Below are 12,773 nucleotides of genomic sequence, written 5' to 3' on the forward strand. Positions count from 1 at the left end.
TTCCTCAATGTATTCCTGTATTAACTGGCATAAAAAGAAATGCATTTCCTAGCCATTGATAAGAGAAGAGGACAGCAAGCTCTCACTGTTAAATCTGGTTACTAGGTCCTCTTCATTCTTCCACAGCATTGGCAATTAGTGTGCAGTCCTTGGAAGGTGGCAGAACCGCAAAACAACAAATTCAGATCAATGCATAAAGAAACGTGCAATTGAAGTCCTGTGAGAGTCTCCATAGTGTAAGCACACCCTATCTATTCCCCCTATTTTCTACATAAATTTAAACAATCGAAACCCTGTAGTCTAAAACATATTAGGGAAGTAGAAATCAATGAAAGCTTTGTTATTTTAAGAAAGCAATTCTAAATAGTCTGAAATATTGCCTCCTTAAAACTTCAGTTTGCATTTTCATGCAATTGTGCAGCGAACTCTTTAAGTATAAAAGAAAACAAATGAGTTCTGTGGATTTTCTGTGCTATGTGCTCTATAGAACAAAATGAATATGGTTTCTAGACTTTCACTTTGCATAAACAACATTGCTCATTATTTAACTATAATAAAATGAGATTGTTATTGTTAGAGAATATAAACTTTTTCTGAACTCTGCAGTTGTCAGGTAGATAGACTGTAATGATCAAGATCTCAAGGTCAGAAATATAAAGAACTGAGTAAAACTGTAATTTCACGCTGTGAAACAGTCTTTGAGAATACTGGCCCCTGACATATAACGCCATGAAAGAAACAACAAACTTTCATTTCAGATTTAAACAGTATAAGTTTACTCAAAGGTGCTTGGCTATCTCCTGAAGTTTTAGAGCAGTATATCCAGTCTTTACCACTTGACAGCATTTAATAGCCTACACCCCAATGATTGATTTAATTCAATTGTGTTTTTTTTCAGCTCAGGTATTTAGTTTATAACTGCATCAGCTTGACAATGCATCTATCATACCTAAACAATCTTATTCAGAAGCATGTATTTTCTGAAGCTATGCTTGTTTGGTCTTCTGCTCTATTGTTTTGTGTGTTCCCTCCTAAGGAATTAGTTTACGTTGTTTCTGATTACAATATCACCTAACCTATTTCATAACTCCTTTTCATTCTGTCTCTCCCCATCACCATTCCTGTTTCATGTGCCAGGTGAGGGAGCTTAGTTTACATGGAACAGATGAGCAACTATTTCATATGTAGGAAAAGACTTCAGTAATTGCTCATCTCCCAGCTCTCATAGGTAGTTCCCAGCTCTTTCTCTTGGTTCTTTCTAGGTAGTTCTAGCATGAGGATTTATTCCATATAAACATCAGTTTATATTGCAACAGAGGACCAAAAATCTTTTTCTAAGTCAGGAAAGGTGCTATAAAAAAATTGATAGAAAAGTTGCCTGAGCAGAGTGCAGTTGTCAAGAGCGATTGGATTACTTTACCATGGTTAGCAAGAACGATTCATTCCTTCTAAAAGGAAAACAGTATTTTTTCATTAAGTGAACTCTTGTGTAATACAGCAGCATATCTCTGCTTAGAGTATATGCAATGCTTGCTATCCATGTTTCCAACTGAGTTGTTTACTTTTTCTCAAGCCCTCAACTTGGCAGAGCTTGTGAACAGACTGCCATTCTGACAAGCCGAGTTCTACATATACGAAAGAAGGAAGCAATTCTGAAGGAAGCACATCTGAAAGAAGCAAGATAAAGTAGTGATGGCACGATTATTTTTATTTTATCAAGTTGCTGTAAAACTGCCAAGCCCAGAAGTCTTCCATTTTAGCAATGTTCTGATAATAAATAAATAAATAAAGCAACCTACTCCCCCTTGTTTCTTCTCTTTAAAAGAAAGTTCAAATGCTTCTTGAGTCACAACACCTGTAAATCCCGAAACAGAGAGAATGGAATAGTTCACAAAGCATCATTACTTTTATTTAAACAGACAAAGATCTGTGTTTGACATACATGAACACAGTTAAAGAAAAAAGCAATCAGAATTCAAAAGGACTAAGCTTTGTTCTCACTGAAACCTGACTGCCTTGTCCCACTCACCTCATATGCAAACTGCTGAACACAAAAGTAAAATTGGCGGATACAAATGATAAGAATAAACTGTGACTAAGAAAAGTTGTATGGATCTTGACAAATGATCAATAACATTCAAAAATGAGTCCAGAAGAAAAGCATAACTCATATATGCCAGGGGATCACTGCAGAGACCGGTTTTCACTATATGGAAAATTGGCAGAAGACAGCAAGGAAAAAACAATGAAATACAAGAGAACAGACAAGGAAGCAACATTCATCCTTGATTACAGAGAGTACATTAATTTTCAGAAAATAAAATAATCTGAAATTTTCTAAAGTAATAACATTCTCAAAACAAAATAAAGATACCACCAGTTTTAGAGTAAAGTTTCTTCCTTTTCTTCCATAAAACAAAGAGATATAAAAAAAATCCGAAGTAATACTTCCATACTTTCACTCATTTGTATAAAGTTAGCAGAACAACATTAAATTTTAGAAGCATGCTTATGCCAGTTACAGGCCTGGTCCTCTACCGACACATCTGCTAGAACAACCCCTTCATCTGATTGCCTGCCTAGGCAATCAAGTATTTGTGAAGTGAGATACAGCAAAATAGTGGTGTTTATAGATAGATTGATAGATAGATAGACAGACAGACAGACAGACTGAATCCATATTAAAAGCATTCTTTAGATCCATCAGCACTGGCTGTTGTCCTGATTAAAAGCCAGCACTAGAACAATGCAAGTGTAAGATACACATCTCAGCTGCAGAGCAGACACAGTGCTCCTTACATTTCCTACTCTCTTCCTGGTCTCTTCCTCTACAGATGCAAATTGAATTTCTTTTCCGTTAAAAACAGGGATTGGATTTTCATAGTCCATAGTTAGGTTGCACATAAATACCCAGAAAGCCATGCAAGATCCTCTAGTAAACACACATGCTGTGTTAAAAATACAGAATGAAGAAGATATGTTATCACATTATCTGAACCAGAAACCCAAGAACTACAGTGATCATATTCTCATGAAAAGCTGTAAATTATATAAGAATGACATCCATTCAATTCTTTAGGAAAAAATGATGGCATTGGTAGATATTGGGATTAATTTTTTGCATTCACATATAAGCCACAGCATCTTCTGGCTAGATGGTAAATTAAAATATTTTAGTTTCTAAGAGAAAACACATACTGTTACAAAAACCTGTGCCGCTGGAAGTTGGCAGAGGCTGGGTCAGACAGACAGACAGAAATGGCTTGACACTCACAGCACAACATCTGCAGTTAAAAGCAACCAGAACAGGCAAAATCTCCACAGTGCTTTTTTATCCCTTCCCTGTTTGCAGTCCCTTGCAGATCAAGACAACCAATAAAATCTTAATAAGAAGTTTTCAAGAGGCTGTCCATGCTCTGCAGTACAGGATGTTCTGAAGAGGCAGGCAAAATTGACCTTCAGCTTTTCTTTCTGTGTGCATATGAGGCACGGCCTGAGGATCCAGCCGAGTAAAACCACTGCAGGCAGGGAGAGAAAAGCGACCAGCCCACAAGGGTAGTGCTGCGCTGGGCAAAGAACTCAACACAGGCATGGTGCCTACCTACTCTGAGCGGACTCCTGTCTCCTTTCAATAATTAATACACAAATGATATCAGTTTATACAACTTATAATAAGCTACTGCAAATGTTAAATATAATGATAATCTTCCCTTACATGCCTCGTTATTTACTGGATTCTTTCTCAAAGGCAGATGGAGAGAACAGTGGTGTTAATCTCGTTTGGGCTTTGAATGGATATGTAATATCCATTACTGGATAGCCACTGGGGCACCAAGTTGGAACATATCTGCTTTATATGCAATAATTTTCAGCCAAAAAATTAATCAGCCCACAAAACATCTTTCAAGAAAAACAACTGATTTTGTAGCTGAGATACTGGCTGAGTGCAAGTGACCTGGCAACGGCAACTGGGAGACGCATAGACCACATTCTGAATACACAACAATAATATAACTTTGATGATGAAATTGATTTTTTTGACTGATGAAATACCTTATTTCAATTAAAAAAAATAGTCTAAAAATGATTTCCAACACCAAATATACACAAATTACAGTCTGATCAGTGTCCAATAAGGGCCCTTGCTGAGATTGGAATTGCTGCTATTTGCCCCTCTTTCCTGAAAGCTGATACTGGGTTTTGTTCTATTATGATCAGCAGTAAAATGTTCAGTGGTACAGGATCAGGACCAGTGTGGACAACCTCCATGTGAACACCTCCCATGATGCATCTAGCGCCTACTTCTGCTAGTTCCTGTGATAAGGAACCTTTTACGGTAGTCTGTGTTTGCTACCAAGAAAAATAAAATTTGTGTAGCTAATTCATCAGGAGGGAAGGCATTCTTATTAAACCTTGTATGAACACAAACAAGCAAGCAAAACAAATAATAGTAATAACAATAACACACCACCACCAAGAAAAAGTGGTTAAAAGTTTTGTAAGGGCATTAGACTGGGAGAAAATCCTCAGGAGATTAACAGACAGTTAAAAGCCCAACACCTCCAGAATCACACCCTCACACACCCACTCTTCATGCAAAGGTCCTCTCTGAAGCTGATAACCATTTTTATGGTTTAAAACACAACACTGGAAAGCTTTTATTATGTTCATGCTTTCCTAAAGCTTTACAGACTGCTCCTTTTATTCGGCAATGCATCAATACACCCGTCAGCTGCGGCAGTTAGGAAGATGTTGCTGTTCCCGAGTACAACTTCAACCTTCCAGCACCGTTAACTGCTCTGTGAGGGACATCGAACTGGACACCGGAAAAATTGACACCTCTGTGAATCATGCCATGTTTATGTTTTCTGTTTGAAGATTTATGCATGTTGAGCATAGCTCAGAGCAAATAAGTTACAGTCCGATGCAACTTAATGATTCTGTTACTCAGTGCTTTCTCCTAAATAATGGGGACATCTCTGCTTTCTTGCCCAGATTTCAGAAGAAATACTGTGGGGAGGAAAGCTGTTCTGACAATCACAATAGATAACTAAGCACCTGAAGATCTCATCTACATTTTCTAAAAGCTGGTCCATGGTGATTTACTTAAACACTGACAGGGCTTTCCAGCACCTCACAAGCTGAAAGAATAGCGGTCTACCTGCCCTTTTTAAATTATATCACTGGATATTTCAGTACTGAGTACCCCATCTCATCCACCTCATCATAGAACAATGAGAATAAATCAACTGCCTAATATAAGCAGTCTTCTCCCCTCCCATAGCTCCTGTAAGAGGCACATTGGCAGTGTGAATTCCAGGGTTACCAGTTTGCACGCACAGGGTACTGCATTTGCAGGTAATGTTCTGCAGCTGAACTCCCTTCTCCTGTTAACAGTTCTTTCCCCATTTACACCACTGTTCATGTCTGTAACAACAGCTCTGACATGTCATAAGCAAGAAGAAGGGAAAGATTTAACAGTGTGAGCCAAAGCAATTAGACAGAGAGCACTGCTGTCGCGGTGGGCGAAAAAGGACAAGATGTTCTTCAAAGACTGAGTGAATGAGTTAAAAAAGATTTAAATATTTAAAGGTAGTAAGGACGTGAAACCTTCACTATCCCTCAATTTCCCACTCAGCAGCTTTGACATTTGGGATCTGAAAATACATGGAACAATCTGACACAGACAAACATGCAAGTGTCTGCCCTCAGAGACACAAACTGCAAAGTGACAGGCTTTCTGCTTCTAAAGAGCCAAACGTCTGAAAATATATGAAGGCAAACTGTATGGAAACTGTCTATCAAGTTCTCATTTATTTTAATTAACTCAGAACAGTACAGTAGCTTAGTTCAAACCAAGAGTTTTTAATCACAGAATCATACGCTCTTCTGAAAAACTGACAGATAAACTTAAATGAAAAGGGAATTTTGTCTGCCTTTGTAATGGTGTCCCCTGCTGAAATCAATAGCAAATTCAGTGCTCACAAGACTCTGTTATCATGAGGTTTTTTTCTTATTTTCTCTGAGTGATTTTCCAGTTACATCAGCTACTGACTTCCAATGATCATATGCTATGCCATCACTAGATCTTGAAAAAAACATAATAATAAATATGCATATATATATATACACAAGGCATGTCAAATGCCCAGAACCTTACTAGATTAATTAAAAATATTATTGTTGGGCAGGTTATCTAAGCAGCACTGCTCTATGACAGAAGTGTTTATTTAGATTATTAATAGTTAAGACTACACTTGCATGCATCTCTAAATTAAGCTTCACACAGAGAAAAACAAAATGGAATTGTAGTTTTCCCATCTTCTTGGTTTTGATTTATAACAGCATACATAAAGTTCAAAGCTGTACATATTTACATTGCCTATCATACTTTGAGGCACCACTTTTAGGAACACTATTATTTTTTAGTTATTATCACAAAAAACGTTTTCCATCTTCCAGAACTCAAAGCAAATTCAAAGCTAAATGTAGCTACTTTCTCTTTTCCAAGATATGTTACTCTCACTAGCTCTCAAAAATACATAAAAAAAAATCTTAACCGTTTTTCGCCAATAAACAGCTCTTGTAGCACTTCAGCTAAAAGGCAACTAATGTTATCAACAACAGTATCTTGCAAAGACAAAGTATACAAATCAGAAGCACTAAGGAAGTATTCTGATCATTTATAATCCTGAAAATAACTGCATTTTTAGCTTTTGATAAGCACCTTAAAATATGTCAACTCATAAATTCACCCACAATGAACCTTTTAAAAATTTTCAGCTGAATAGTCCCAGTGGACCAATTCAACCACAATATATATTGATATAATGCTTTACATATATCATATTATTATTCTTCTATTCCATGTTAGATGCAACAATCATGGAAACTGATCACTAAACAGGGAATGGTTAGTGTCCATTTTCAATTATTAAATTGCCTTTCAGAACCATAGCCTGATTTCTGAACACATTATTTCTGTAGAATGTCAGGAATGGAATACTGTACGCATCATAACTTAGAAACACAGATAAAATGAAATAGTGTTGTTACCTGTGAGAGGTTAAATTTGTAATTTTTTGGCAGCCAGGAGCTGCATCAGCTCATGCCAGAAAGATTAAACTTTTATTAGTGTATATAATTATTTTCAAAGTGCAGAAGTTAACATGTTTTTCTCTCAAGATTTGGAATAAAACACTACCTCATTCTCGTTGGTACTCAAATCAGACCAAAACAACCAAGTGCTTCCAGTTAGCTTCTTGCTTGTGAGGCCTCCATTTTAAGAGACAAAAGATCAGGTTTTAAGATTGGAGTGTTCAAAAATAGTTTGAATATTTCTGTGGGCAATTCTAATTGCATTTAGAAGCCTAACACTTTCTGCACTGATCTCTCTCCCTTTTTTTAATTACAAAGTCTTTGGTGTCAGAACTCAGGATTAAAATTGAAGTTCCATTCAAATAAAAAATATATTCGAGGCATACATAAATTTATTAAGGCATCAAACCAAATGGGATTATTTTAAGCACAGATATTCAAAACACTAAATATTACCAAGGTAAGGCTAGAATGTATAGATATATTTAGGTGACTGATTTGTATCTAAGCAGAAGACACTGAGTCAGAAATAAGCTTTACTTTCATCTGAGTTCCACTGACTGCAAATCCTACAAACTGAAGCTGTGAGCCAGGCAGAAAAAGAGCACACCAGGACTTTATGGAGAATAATTCAGTTTCTGTGATCTGTGGGAACAAAATATGCACAGAATAGCTTAGTTGCTTCTCTTCAAATATTTAACCATGTTAATATTTCTTCCTAATGTAAAATGCTCTATTGGATAAGAAAGCAAAGAAAAAAAAATCTTTTGTTTTACTGTTGACGGTTATTAGAACTGTCATACATGACATATTGCAAAAAACTTTAGGGTCGGTAAAATTGGGGTCTAAGTAGCTGAAACAAGCTGAAACATGTATGAGAGGTGTAGTAGCACCTGTGGTCAGACTGTAGCTATTGGAAGCTTTTTGCTGGTGTGAGGGAGGTGGACTCATGACAGCCACAGGGCTCCCTTCCACTCAGCAGGCAGGGCAACAAGGAGGATTGCCTTCTCTGTAAGGCAATCTCTGTCTTGGAGGGTGCTTGGAGACTTCTCTCTACCAAAGTCTCTTTCCTGCATATTGGAGGGGAGAGCTCGACTGCAAATGAGGGTACAGAACTGATGAAAAGAACAAAAAATAATGCATGTAGTTCTGCCCGTAGTTGCAGAGCATTTAGAGTGAACGAGAATTACATGACTTGATTTACTTTACAAAAACTGATTAGTAAAACCCCTGTGGATTTCTTAACTATACTGTGGAGGGATATAAGATTAGTGTAGCAATTCCCATCATCAAACGTATTTACTGTTAAAATATTGGATTAGTGATGTTGTTATCCACTGTTCCAAGATTATAAAGTGATTCTTTAAAATTGAGCAGAAAAATACTGTGCTCTATCATTTGTAATTAGATTTCAGTCCGAGTGTTTTTGCCTTTCCACAAAAGTAATCGTTTAAAACAAACAAACAAACAAACAAACAAAAATTAAAAAAAAACACCACCAAAAAAAACCCAAACAACTGTACACTGCACACAAAGAAAGAGAAAGCAAAACCAGAGATGCAAAAGAAGAAAAAAATAATTTTCCTCTTTTGCTTTTGAGAGATAATTGGTTTCACCAGTCTGTATCTTACTGCTCCTGCTTGTCACGCTCACTGCTGTAGTAAAACACCAAGTGGTAATAAAGCCATGTTGGATGTTGCTTATTTATAAGATGCATGTGGATGCGCACAACATGAGATGGCCAAATCTTAAACCCTGGGTATTCATCCCTCACTAAGAACTCCTGGGAGAACTAGAAACATTTGTGGTCGGGGTTCCCTATGACAACTGGGACTAGGCAGCACTGTGAAGGAAGAAGAGTGTGAGGGAAGAGGATAAATTAATGTGTTCATTAAGGTAATTATGTTAAATTTAGGCCAGGAAAATTAATGCAACAGTACCCCGTCTTTTTAGCCATTATCTTAAGTGAGTAAGAGCACCTGGAGCAGTTAGAATTAATAAACAAAGTTCCAGCACTAATAACACCACCTTCTCACATTCTACCCTGTGAAACACCTCTAGGAATCACTCACAGACGGTACTTTAGATAGATATAGAATAGATAGTCATTTAAGAGTGTCAAAATAACAACAACAAAAAGGATTAAATCAAAACTACAACTGAACAGTGGAGATTTTGTTGTGTCTGCCATGCTGGCAAAACTCATTGTTTGCCACTACTGCCTTTTTAGCAATGTAACTGTCTCATTGTTCTTTTCCCTTATTTTGGTAAATCCGTATTCTCACTGGATGTATCTATGTAAATTATAAGAAGTTGTAAATTGTATGGCATTACCATACAAAATTCAGATTTTAAAATAGTATGAGCAATCTTCATGAATTTAAACAATCACAGATTAGTTTGATTATAAATTGCCCTATGTATAACTGACCATAAACATCGAGGCTATAAATAGGTATTCTTAACTGCAGTAGCTCTGAACAGCCTTGACAGGGTTTATCAGCTAACTGTTTAATCAGGCAAAGCAGAAAAATATAACCACAGGAATACATGCTACTTAGCATTTAAATAAAGCTTGTAAACCAATGACAAGTCTATTTGAGCAACTACTAGCACACATTCTTTATCTGCAAAGGTCTTGTCCCAGATTTATCAGAATGAGTCTCTCATACTTTATTTTCCAGGCAGCAACATCAGTTTCCATGCACTGACTGCACTGAAAAAGATACAGAAAACTGCAAGTTAAAAGGCATGGCCATGAAAAAGAATTCCTACTTTAGAAAAGTCATATTGCTTTAGGAATTTATTAAATTATGGCCAAACAGAGAAAAAGCACCTTGAAGCAGAAATATATATATATATAAATAAAAAAATAAAAATGAAAAAATAAAAAAAAAAATATTAGCCTGTCAAAACACTATAGTTCTTTACTTTTTCTTTCGTTGATCAGTTCAGTTTCAAAATTGTCAGCTAACTGGCTACTTATGAGATGAAACCTTGAGCCTGTAAGGAAAATAGAACTGTGATAGAGCATGAAACATACAGCCTTCCCTCCTTCTACACGGAAAGAGCTGCTTTTTGTTTCCATCAGACTTTGTGTGAAATTGTCCAACCACTAATGTGTATCAGCTTCTCACCTCCTGGTATTAGGGGACAGATGTGGTGCTTTCTGCTTCACTGACTGCTTGGCCCTGAACACTGAAGCTGTGCGCTCAGCTATTTCTTTCACTCACTCTGTTGATAAAACGTATCCCACAGCAGCTCTGAACACTGAAAATGCAGTAAATAGCCCAAGAAAATATAATGATTTTTTACTGTTATTATTAAGTAGACAAAAGTAGAGAGTCTTTCCCTCAGAGGGAAAAAAAATAAAATAAAAAAATAAATAAATAAATAAATAAATGCTTTCATGTAAATAACACCATCTTGTAAATAGAAGTTGGTTTTACTCATGGTTCATTCTAGCAGCTTTTAAATATATTCCTCCTCCTTTTAGAGCTGGGAACCATTTGCTTTATGAGCACCATTTGGATCATTTGCCTGTTGCTCATAAAATAGACAAAGCTTTTATCCATGCCATGAATTTTTACTCACTTTATACAAAATATCTAAGGAGGGATTTGCAGGGGCCAGAATTACATCCGTGAAAGAATTAACAACTAATTTAACTTTGTGCAACAATAATGGCTCCAGCAGTTTTTGATTTTGTTGATTACATTTCCTCTCTCCATGAAACAATAAGGCATATGGGTGTTAGCTTCTTTGTGTGCACTTAAAAAATATTATGTATTTTTTTTCACAAAATGAATAGAAATGACAAAAGCATTTTCTGTGTTTTAATCTGGGTAGCTATTAAATACAGTAGTGGCAAATGCAGCTTTCAGAAGTGATCAGGTGACATGGAAGAACAAGGAAGAACAAGGATTCTTTTCAGCACTGGGAGAGTCCAACAGAGTATTTCTTCAACAACATGACTGGCAGCAGTCACATAAAGCATGAAAGAAAACTGGCTGCAAAAGATCACCTCTATCTCACCCCCATTCGTGCACCAGAGCTCCACTACACCATGAACACCACATCAAGCTGCTTCGCCTCCTCCTCTTGCAAGTCAAAAGCCAAACTTCACTCAGGTCTGCCAGCAAGCTGATATCCGGCCCTAAACCCAAACTCTCTGCCTCCCTGCAACACTTGCCGTAAGCAACGAAACAGGAGGAGCCTGCTATCCCTCACCAATGATTCATTAGCTGTTCAGCAGTAACAGACTTAACAAAACACTCCCCTCAACAGTTGTGTGCCTGCATACAAGGAGTTACTGTCTATTAGTAACTATGGACCATAGCAAGCTCCTGTGGTCCTGTACATAAACATTATTGATTGCAGACACAGATCAATGAACGCTTAATAATTGTGATTAGCAACTGTCTGGATAGAGGCGTTGGGAGTTTGGGCCATGCAGTACCTGGAAACAGGCTGGGGACACGCTGAGTCTGGAGACGTTTTGCATAGTAAGGAGGTAAAAGGCTATGTGTTTGAGAGTAACACTTGAGGGATTTCACTACACTACAAGGCCTGTATGTTTGCAGGTAGCAGCTTTCTCTCTGCATGCAGAGGTCCATGGATATAAATACCATGCAAGTGTAACTACAGAGAACTTACCTCTTAAGAACTACCAGCAATGTTAGCAAATTGTAATTGGCTGTGCAGATTATACTACAAGCCTACACAGTTAGCATCACAACTAATTTAAAAATAATAATAATAAAACATGAACAAATTTAGCAATAATAGAGATGTGTGGTTTTTTTCATTTCTATTTCAAAATCCCTATGCTGTGTTTGCCTTGTGCTTTTGGAGTAAACATGCCTCTAAAACAAGCCTAAACTTTAGGATCACACATATTTAGTTTTTAAACCTAGAGACTAAACAGGATAATTTTTATTTGGGCAGATTGCTTACAGACTGAAAATACATGGCAGAGCCTACTCTAGACTACAATAACACCATAATTACAGATCAGAGGTTGTAACCTTTGCCTGGTTCTCTCCATCTTTGCCAGAAAACTCTCAACTTTGGCATTTCAGATTCACTGCCACCTTTAGCAACAAGTGAACCTTGAAAAGCAGAGGTAGTTTCTTGTGTCAGGAAGAGGTACTGTGCCAGATAAATTACTGTTTTGCTGCTGAAAGAAACATGCCCCCACATCCATAAAAAGCATCAGCAATCTTCCCCTGAGAATTTGCAAACAAAGACTGACCCTCCAGGTTTATCCTCCCACCTTTTTTTTTTTATTATTTATATATATATTTTTTTTATTTACCTCAACCCTGCTCCAGCTCCTCTTCTTGTACAGTCCCAACCCTTATCCTTGGAACAGCAATGTCCAGTATCACCTACAATATGAACTTGCTCTTTCCTTCCTTCGAGCCACTCAGAAGCCACACATCAATGCATAGTTCAGTACACTGATACAAAGGGAACAAACAGCAAGGGTGGATCTGAACTTCTGCATGTCATCAGATTATAACTGTTTTGCGTAATACACAAATGCAAGGTCAAAGAATCCAAACCGCTTTGTGCTGAGGAACAGATATGTTGCATATTAATCTCCCAATTTCTTTTTTTTTTTAATTTTTATTTTTTTATTTTTTTCATGATTAGGTATTGCTGTCTTTTTG

General features: G+C 36.9%; 1 protein-coding gene across 1 annotated transcript in view; it reads right to left on the bottom strand.

The window, feature by feature from the left end:
- PCDH11X (protocadherin 11 X-linked) overlaps positions 1-12,773 on the bottom strand; it is a 480,483-nt gene that overhangs the window by 240,143 nt on the left and 227,567 nt on the right. The gene's annotated exons all lie outside the window — the stretch shown is intronic.

Source organism: Anas acuta, chromosome 13, assembly GCF_963932015.1.
Source record: "Anas acuta chromosome 13, bAnaAcu1.1, whole genome shotgun sequence".
NCBI classification, from domain to species: Eukaryota; Metazoa; Chordata; class Aves; order Anseriformes; family Anatidae; genus Anas; species Anas acuta.